Raw genomic sequence first — 10,658 nt, 5'->3', positions numbered from 1 at the left:
ATCAGTTATATTTTTAGTATAGTTAGACAAAAGAAGAAAAAATTCTAATATTTTGGATGCTGGGTTTAAAGTGTTGTTTTTTTAGATTGTTTTAATATCCTAATATTTCAAATGAGGAGTGATTCTTTGTACATTAAATAAAATATTAGATGAATAGCATGTGATATCTATTTGAAACACATCTATGGATTTGTTGTATATCAATTAATAGAAATCCATTGTTCATTACTATTTGTATCCTTAATACCTAGCTAAGGTTTTAGTGATGATGCAGATACATGAATAGTTTAGGAATGAAGTTATTTAATGGAAAGGCTCTGTCAGCCTTACCTGCTCTCAGTGATTCTCTCTCACACTTGGGCCCATTTGTACTCAAGATTAAGTCTATAGAAGGCAGGGGAAAAACCCATAAGGCCTATCTTCCAAAGCAGTAACAAAAGTACTCTGGTTGAGTACATTAGCAAATTGGATGTATATTGGTTTACCTGTGCGACATTCTACAAAATCTCCCTTTCAAAGTGACTGATACAACCATCTCTTTCCTGTTGTTAAATACAACCATGGGAGAATCTTACTGAACAGAATAAATAATGTGGAGATTCTAAAACAATTTTATAGATACTCTGTTTCAATTTTATAAGGCAAAATTTTGAGCCTATTTGTTTCTATCTAGCTTTTATCACAGGTAACAAAGGAATAGCCATAATTACATGTTGTATCATCATAAGAGAAAATCAGCTCATTTTTCAACAAATACTTGTGGAATGTCTACTCTATGTTCTGAACCCCAGAGACACAATAATTAAGAAATCAAATTCCTCTCTTTAATGATCTTGAATTTGAATTGAGAAGAAAGAGGTTCTGAAAAAACAAAACATAAATCCCAATATATAACTAAATGTGAGAAAGGATAAATATTATGAGGATAATGGAAGGTATTGTTATTTTAGATAGGCTAGGAATGGAATAATAGTCATAGACCTCAGGGGATATTTGATATATTCTAGAAACAGCATATAGCCAGTGGCATTGAAGGTCAGTGAGTAAATGGGAGAAAGGCAATAGAAATGGGGCATGAGTTAGAACCTTGGACCTGGTCATTTATGTTTCTTTAGTGGAACATGTTAAGTATTTTATAATTTATTTGGATATATGTGGTTTTGAGCAAACAAATGTTATGGTCATAATTATGTTTAAAAAGTTGCATTTGGTTTCCTATGTAGAGTAGAGAATAAAGGGAAGTTAAGAGTTAAAGCAAAAATATAAATTGGGCTTGGCCAGTGTAGCTCAGTGTTTGAGGGTCAACCTATGAACCAGGAGGTCATGGTTCGACTCCAGTCTGGGCACCTACCCCCATTGTGGGCTCGATCCCCAGAGTGGAGTGCAGGATGCAGCCAATCAATGATTCTCTCTCATCATTGATGTTTCTCTGTCTTTCTACTATCCCTTCCTCTCTGAAATCAATAACATATACTTTCAAAATAATATCAATTAGAAATTATTTCAGTGGTATATGTAATCCAATAGTAGCAGGAGATGATCCATTAAGCAATGGTCAGATACTGGGTTAAATTTTTAAAGTAGCTATCAGACTATATATGCTAAAAGGTTGGATTTGGGATATAATATAAAAGACCAGATCAAATGTTACTCTAGGTTTTTTGTCTCAAAAAAATTGGAAGAATAAAATTTCCATAGACTGAGTTAAGGGAGGTAGCAGATGAAGCAGGTTTGGGGACAAAAGATCTGAATTTCCATTTTATTAAGATATGGTTCCAAGGTCTATTAGTCATCCAAGTAGATATGTATAGTGGGCAGTTAGGTATATCTAGCTGGAGTGAATGTGATAGGTCTGTGATATAGTATGATATTTAAAATTTCATGATATCCATTAAGAAAGGGGTTAAAATAGCGGGTTGTGAGCAGTCTAACATTTAAATACAAAGAAAAATCAGAAAGGACACTAAATATAAGCTGGCTAACTTTTCACAGCATTGTTTATTTTGTATTAAGTGTTTCAGTAACTCTGTCTTTTATTTAATACTAGAGGCCCAGTGCACAAAAATTTGTGCACTTGGGGGGTGGGGAGTAGTCCCTCAGTCCAGCCTGTGCCCTTTCAGAGTCTGGGACCTCTCGGGGGATGACCACCTGCTGGCTTAGGCCTGCTCCTCGGAGGATTTGGCCTAAGATGGCAATCAGACATCCCTCTGGCAGCCCGGCAGCCCTCAGGGGATGTCCACTTGCCAGCGGGGAGCAGACCTAAGCTGCAGTCAGACATCCTTAGTGCTGCTGAGGAGGCAGGAGAGGCTCCCACCACCACTGCTGTACTGGCAGCCATCAGCCTGGCTTGTGGCTGAGCAGAGCTCCCCTTGTGAGAGCTCCCTGACCACCAGAGGACAGCTCCTGCATTGAGCATCTGTCCCCTGGTGGTCAGTGTGTGTCATAGTGACCAGTCATTCCCAGTTTTTCTGCTGTTAGAGTCAGTTTTCATATTACCCTTTTACTATATAGGATAGAGGCCTGGTGCACGGGTTGGGGTCAGCTGGTTTGCCCTGAAAGGTGTCCCGGATCAGGGTGGGGGTCCCACTTGGGTGCCTGGCCAGTCTGGGTGAGGGGCTGAGGGCTGTTTTCAGGCTGGCGAGTGACTGAAGCTCCCAACCTCTCTTATTTCTTTTTTTTTTTATTATTCTGGGATTTATTTACCTTCTATAGCTGTCACTGGAGCTGAGAGCGGGCTTTAGCTCTGAGGTCCAGCTCCAGCTCTGAGAACTCGGCTGCTGAAAACAAGTATCTGTGGTTTGTTTAGCTTCTATAATTAAAACATAGTTGCTTTTGGAGCTCAGAGCCAGGCCACGGCAGGCGGGGAACCTTGGCTTCCTCCATCGCCGGGGCAACCAAGCCTCATGTTCACTTCAGCTGCGTGGCTCCCGGCTGCCATCTTGGTTGGCAGTTATTTTTCATACCGCCCTGATTAGCCAATGGGAAGTGTATTGGAGGTATGGTTAATTACCCTATTTGTCTTTTATTAGATAGGACTAGAGGCCTGGTGCATGGATTTGTGCACCAGTGGGGTCCCTCAGCCTGGCCTGCACCCTCTCGCAATTTGAGATCTCATGGGGGATGTCAGAGAGCCAGTTCAGCCTGATCCCCACAAGCCAGGCTGAGGGACCCCACCGGTGCACAAATCCATGCACCAGGCTTCTAGTATACGTATAAGATCTTTGGTTAATCTCTCCCCACCTTCTTCCCTCCCCCTCTTCCTCTGAGATTCATCAGTCTGTTCCATGTTTCCATGCGTGTGGTTTCTGCTCTTGAGTGTCTGCCCCATGGTCGTCAGTGCACATCATAGCTACTGGATAGTCCACCAGTCAGTCAGTCTGCTGGGCAGCCGGTTGCTTAGGCTTTTATATAGAGAGATTGTAAGTAATATATTTGATCACATTAATTCCATTTCACTCCTGAAACCCCACTTCTAAGCCCTCTTTTTCCCCATCAGAATTGCTATTTGTGCTTCCCAGCTATCATTTTGATATTTTTCATCATTTCTCCCATCGTGGATTTTTTCCTTAATTTCCCTATATTCTTCTTGGTTTATTCTCTTGTTTCATTGTATCACCTAAGAAAGTTTTCATGAGAATTAGTTATTTTGAGAAATTTAATGTCTGAAAATTATTTTTTGACCCTCAACTTGTATAAATACATTTAGATTAAAAAAACACACACATTGTACAGGATTTTGAACGCTTTTTGCTGCTCTTTTCTACATTACACTATTACTAACAATGTCATTCTAAATCTGGATACCTTGTAGATGACTTTTATTCTTTTGGTACTTGATGGTTCCTTTTCATTAAGAGTGCTAGAGACTCAAAGAGGCTTTTAAATCTGGAGTGGAGACACATGCTCCTAAATTTTAATTTTTTTCTAACATTATTTATTTGATGATTTTCCACCTAAATTTTTCTCTTCCTTTTCTAGTGTCCTATTATTAGATATTTGTTCTTGCTGTAATACTCTGATTTTCTTACAATTTACTTTCTATTTTCAATAACATTTAATTGTGTTATACCTCAGTGTTAGCTTTATCATTAAAATATTCTAGTAATTTCATTTTCTATTTATATGTTTATATCCCAAGAACTTTTTATTATTAGATAGATCTTATTTTATAATAGGATGTGATTTTTTTAAAAAAACTTTAAAAATTAAAGTATAACATGCATATAGAAAAATACACAAATGTAAGAGTACAGTTCAGTAAATAGTCACAGTTTGCGCATGTGTGTATAACAACCACATGCATCAAGGAGTAAAGGATCACTGCAAAGCCCTCTCGCCTCCCCCACACAGCAACTAGTCACTAACCTCCATCTTTCTGCCGCAGTGGAAACACCATTTTGACTTCTAAAAAACAAAATTATCCTCAGCTCTTTCTGAAGTTTACAAAAGCAGAATCTTACTTAGGCACTCTTTTTGTCTTATTTTACTCTATAGTGTTATGACATATATTTGTTGTTGTGTAGCTATAAGTAGTGCATTATTACTGTTGTTATTTACCACCTAAATGTACAACAGTTTGCTTATCCATCTTAATATTAATGGGCACTTCTTTATTTATTTTCAAGCTATTTGAAATAATGATGCAATGAAAAGTCTTATAAATGGCCCTTCATGGACATATGTATGCATTTATTTTACACATATATCCAAGAGTAAAATCACTGGGTTATAGGATAAACCATAATAAATACTGTCAAGGAGTTTTCCAATATGATTATTCTTAATTTTTACTTCTACTGGAAGGATGTAAAAAATTCTATTTTCTTCATATTTTTGTCATAACTTAGTATCGTCAGTAGTTTAACTCTAGTTATATTTGTGGGTGGTTTCTTACCAATTTAATTTATTCTTTGGAGAAGTTTACAAAAAGATTGTCATTTCTTAGCTAAGGATGGATTTTATTATTTTGGCCTGTACATAAAAATGCAGTGATTGCATCACTCAATATTCTCAGCAAAAGTTAATTATTAAAAAAGAATGCATACTCAGTTATTCCAGTTTACAAAGTTTCATAAAATACAAACTAATTTATAAAAATAAAAAGCAGATCAGTGGTTATTTGAGGATGGTTCAGGGATAAGGGTGAGAGGGAGAGATTATAAATGGGCATAAGGAAATTTGTTGAGGGTATGCTGATGAATCATGCTGATGTTTTTTATCTTCAATATGTTTGAAAAAAATTAAGAGACTTTGTTGGGTATAGAAATCTAAGATGGCAGTTTTATATTTTTTTCAACATTATGAACATTACATATCTCATTGACTACTGCTTTATTATTTTTGTCAGCAATCTACCATCTATTCTTGCTTCTTTAAAGATAATGTGTCTATTTTTCTTTAACTTCTTTTAAAATTTTCTCTTTTTTCCCCACTTAAAATATTAAATATTACCATGATTCATCAGTTCTGTGTTATTTTTTGTTTTTTGGGGGGTGTGTGACCTGCTTAGGATCATGATATTTATTAAATTTGTGGCACAAAGGTATAGCAATCACAAGTTTGGACAATTATCAGTAATTATGTCTTCAACAATTAATTCTATTTTTAAATAGTTTATTGAGGTAGCAGCCCACTCTCTGGTATTTTATTATGGCAGCCCTAGCAAAACAATGCACTCTCCATAGCCTCAAGGCCAGATTTTAATAACAGCAAATCTCATGGCAGATTCTCCCACACATGCAGAGAATTATTAAACATTTATTATTAACAGGGTATATTAAGTCTCATATCTCTTTTGGGTGCTTTCATCACACCTTACTTGAATGTGCTGTACTACATGCAGATACATTCCAATGTCAATATTCATTTAACCTTATAGTTGGTAACAGGCAACCAGAATCTTCAGACCCAAACACAGCATGGGTTTGAGAACAAGATTCTGTTGCCATTTCTGAGGCTAGATGACTTGTTATATTGCTACACCAGTACATGCAATGGATGGGTGTGTCTATAACATATTTTTGAGAAGCGATGTGTCTTGAATACTTCGACTACTCCCCACCAGCTCTCCAAGCCATTGCATCGTCTCTACGATACCCTTAGCCCTTTTGAATACTTCTGAATTTATTAATGAGAACCTATTTCTAATATTCATTAAACTAATTAGCAAGCCACTAATGAAAATCCATTTTGAACATTGTTAAATCACTTTTATTGTTTGAGATTGGAATAACCAAAATATTTGTAATAGCTACTTCTGGAGTGTGGGTTTTCTGATTAGAATACTAGCTGACCACCCCTGAGGCATAAATTCCTGATTAGGGCAAATGATTGCCCTATGGTGCTGCCCAAATTAACTCAGCAAAATATATATGTATATATATATATATATATATATATATATATATATATATATATACATATATATTTTATTGAGGTATTTTAATATTCAATAAACTCCATATTTAAATGTATAACTAAAGTATATACATTTATACATACATACATACATACATGCATAGAAAATAATCACCACAATCAAGATAAGGATTATAGCCATTTCTATCCCTCCCTCCCATCCTTCTGCTCCATGCATCCCTTGGAAAACTGATCTGTTTTTGTTGCTATATATTAGTTTGCATTTTATAAAACTTTATAAATTTCAATAATAGAGTATATATTCTTTATTATCTGCATTTATCTCCCTCAATAATTATTTTGAGATTCATCTATGTTGTTATGTTTACAAATTGCTTTTTTTTTATTGCTAGGAAGTATTCATTATTTGGAGATATCAGTTTGTTTAAGTCTTCATCTATTAATAGTCATTTGGGTTGATTTCAGATTTAACTATTGTAAATATAGCTGCTTTGAATATAAGTGTACAAGTTTTGTAGGAGACATGTTTTATTTTCTTGGGTGAATATCTTGGAGTATAATGGCTGAATCACATAGTAGGTGCTTGTTTAACTTTTTATGAAACTGCCAGTTTAGTAAGTGATTGAACCACTTAATATTCTCACCAGCAGTTAATGAGAGCCCCAGTTTATAATCTTACCAAAAATTGGTATGGCCAGCCTTTTGATTTTATCTACCTAATCCTGTCCAATAAAGAGGAAACATGCAAATAAACCATCATGCCATCACAAAGATGGCTGCTCCCACAGCAGAGGCTGGAACCTGAGGCTGTGTGGCTCTTGGCCGGGGCAGGGGACCTGAGGCTGCTCACTCCGCCTGACGGGGATTGACAGGGGACCTCAGGCTGTGCCCCCCATCCCAGCGCCAGGCCAGGGGATCTAAGGCTACACCTCCAGTCTGGCGGGGCTTGATGGGGGACCTCAAGGTGTGCCCTCCGCCCAGGTACTGGGCCAGGGGATCTCAGGCTGCTCCCCTACCCCAGGCCAGGGGACCTCAGGCCATGTCCCCATCACAGCACCAGGGGACCTGAGGCTGCATCCCTCACCTGGTGGGGCTTGACGTGGGACATGAGACTGCGTCCGCCACCCAGCTCTGGGCCAAGGGACCTGAAGCTGTGCCCCTGCCCTGCGGGGCTAGACAAGGGTGGGGTTGGCCAGCTGGGTCTGGGTCTAATGAGATTTTGAGGTGCCACAGGTGGGCAGGGACTTGACTCTGGGTCCCACCACGCGCCCCAAACTCTGAAAAGAGGAAGATTTTCATATGCATTTTACTAATTTCTGACACTTCTATTATAGAGAAAGGGCAAATAGCAATATAAAAATATTTCCTCTAATTAATTCCCTTTTAATGTGCTAATTTCTGACACTTCATCTCTGACACTTCTATTATAGAGAAAGGGCAAATAGCAATATAAAAATATTTCCTCTAATTAATTCCCTTTTAATGTGCACGAATTTCGTGCACTAGGCCACTAGTCTATATATATATATGCCTAAGCGACCAGTTGCTTAGGGGATCGGGCCAAAACCAGCAGTCCGACATCCCCTGAGGGGTCCTGGATTGCAAGAGGGCACAGGTCAGGCTGAGGGACCCCACCGGAGCATGAATCCGTGTACCAGGCCTCTAGCATATTTATATTTGTATCATATTGTGGTTTTAATTTGCATTTCTCTAATGAGTATTTTGAACATCTTTTCATATGTATATTTGCTATTCATGTATCTTTTATGAAGTCTACATTCAAATATATTATCAGAATTAAATTGTTTACTTATTCTTGAGTCCTGAGAGCTCTTTATATATTCCAGATAAAAGTTTAACCAGGTATACAATTTGCAACTATGCAAAAACATATATAACAGATAGACACAGACAACAGTATGGTACTAGCCAGAGGGAAATGGGGTTGGAAGTAATTGGATGGGGATAGGTTGAGGTGGGCAAAGGGGAGAAAAATGGGGGTGGAAAGAGACTTTGCTTTGGGTAATGGTTGCACAATGCAGCATGCACATAATGTTTTGAGTTGTACACTTAAAATCTGTATGGTTTTGTGAAACAATGTCACCCTAATAAATTTAATAAAAAAGTCATTATGAACCATCCCCCCCAAACAATAAATTTTAAAAATTACAACTACCTTCTGTCATGTGATTTATCTTTTAATTATTGTGTTTTTAAAGAGCAGAAGTTATGTGTTCTAGTAATTCTATAATTTTAGGCTTTATATTTAGGTCTATGATAATGGTTAAGTAAGTTTTTTTTATACAGTGGGAAGTGTGAATTGCAGTTCCCTCTTTTTTGTTTTGCTTTACATGTATACATACAATGATTTCAACATCATTTATTGAAAACTAACCTTTCTCCTGTAAATAATGTCTAACACTTTGGGGAAAAATCAATTCTATATTAGTGAATCGACTTTTGACCCTCTTTTCTTCCATTGACCTATTTGCCTTTTTCTTAAACCTCACATAAGGGTATTTTTCCATTGCTTTTCAGAGATAGAAGAAGGGAGGGAGAAAGGAGAGGAGGAAAGAGAGAGAGAGAGAGAGAGAGAGAGAGAGAGAGAGAGAGAGAGAGAGAGAGAGAGAGAGAGATATGGAGAGAAACAGACACATCAAGTTATGGTCTCTGGCCCATGCCCTACCTGTGGGCAGGGAGGGAACCCTGGTGCCTGCACTTGACCTGGAATCAAACCCATGACCTTTAGGTGTATGGCCCAACAATCCAACCATTCAGCCACACCTGTCAGGGTTATTTGCCTATCTTTTATACCAATTCAACACTGGTATGACTATGGTAGCTTCATAATAAGTCTTGAAATAAAGAAATATTAGTCCTTCAAATATATTCCTTTTAAAGTTGTTTTGGGTATTTTAAAAAATGTATCTTTATTGTTGAAAGTATTACAGATGTCCCCTTGTTTTCCCCTTTGACCCCCTACCTCTTTTCAAGCCCTAGTTCCCCTCCAGGACTTCACCTCACTATTACCTGAGTTGATGGGTTATGCATATATGCATAAATTCTTTGGTTAATCTCTTCCTGCCCCCATTCCCTTTGTATTTCTATGTGAATTTTAGAATCAGCTCAGCAATGTCTACAAGAAGAAATCCTGCTAGGATTTGACTGGATTTGCATTAAATCTATAAATTGATTTGCAAACTTGACATCTTAATAACCTTGAGTTTTCTGTCACTTGCATACAGTATCCCACTCTGTGTATTTAGGTCTAAATGTTTTTTCAGCAATGTTTTATAGTTTTCAATGTAGAGATCTTGTAAAATTTTGTAACACTTATCTCTAAGTATTTTGTGTTTTTCATATTATTTATTTAATTTAAATGTCCAGTAGTTTTTGTTATTTATCTAGATACACTTGATTATTTTATATTGATCTGGTGTTCTACAACCTTGCTAAGATTGCTTATTAGTTCTGGTAGATTTTGTGTGTGTGTGTGTGTGTGTGTGTGTGTGTGTGTGTGTGTGTGTGTGTGTATACTCCATTGGATGTTCTACACAGACATTTGTTTCATCTACAAATAAAAACAGATTTACTTCTTTTCCAATCTGAGGGCTTTGTACTTTTTCATATCTTATTGTACTGGCAAGAACACCAAATAGAACGTTGAGTAAGGAGTCATGACAGCAGGCATCATTTTTCCATATTCTTGATCTCAGAGGAAAAACAGCAGTCTTTCCACACTAAATTGATGTTAGCTGTAGGTTTTTCATTAAGACTTGACATCTTAATAACATTGAGTTATTATGCACTTTATGGCATTAAGGAAATTGCCTTTTATTCCTCATTTTTCTGGGAGATTTTATCAGGATTAAATTGTTTCTTAAGGTATAAACTGAGGCTATCTATTTGAGCCCAATCTTTTCCCAGATATATAAATTGTTTCAGTGCTAAAAAGTCCCTCTAAGAACTGCTTTAGCAGGATCCCACAAATGTTGTTATACTGTGTTTTTTTCACTTGATTCAAAATGCAACCTAATTTCCTTTTTTTGTATCAATCAATGAGTCACATAAAATTTATTTAGAAGATTTTATAGCTATATTTTTATTTGGGAATTTTCTAGATGTGTTGTTGTTAATGTTACTCTCATTCATTTCTTTGTCAGGGAACATAACATTTATGATTTGAATTATTTTTTTAACTTCTACACATACCTAAATTGTAGATTCCTTGCCTTTGTTATATTAATAACCACACTTCTAATAATTTGATATCCTTTTAA

Source organism: Myotis nattereri (genome assembly GCF_964212035.1).
Source record: "Myotis nattereri genome assembly, chromosome: 1".
In the NCBI taxonomy this organism is placed as follows: domain Eukaryota; kingdom Metazoa; phylum Chordata; class Mammalia; order Chiroptera; family Vespertilionidae; genus Myotis; species Myotis nattereri.
Note: the sequence above shows the minus strand (reverse complement) of the source record.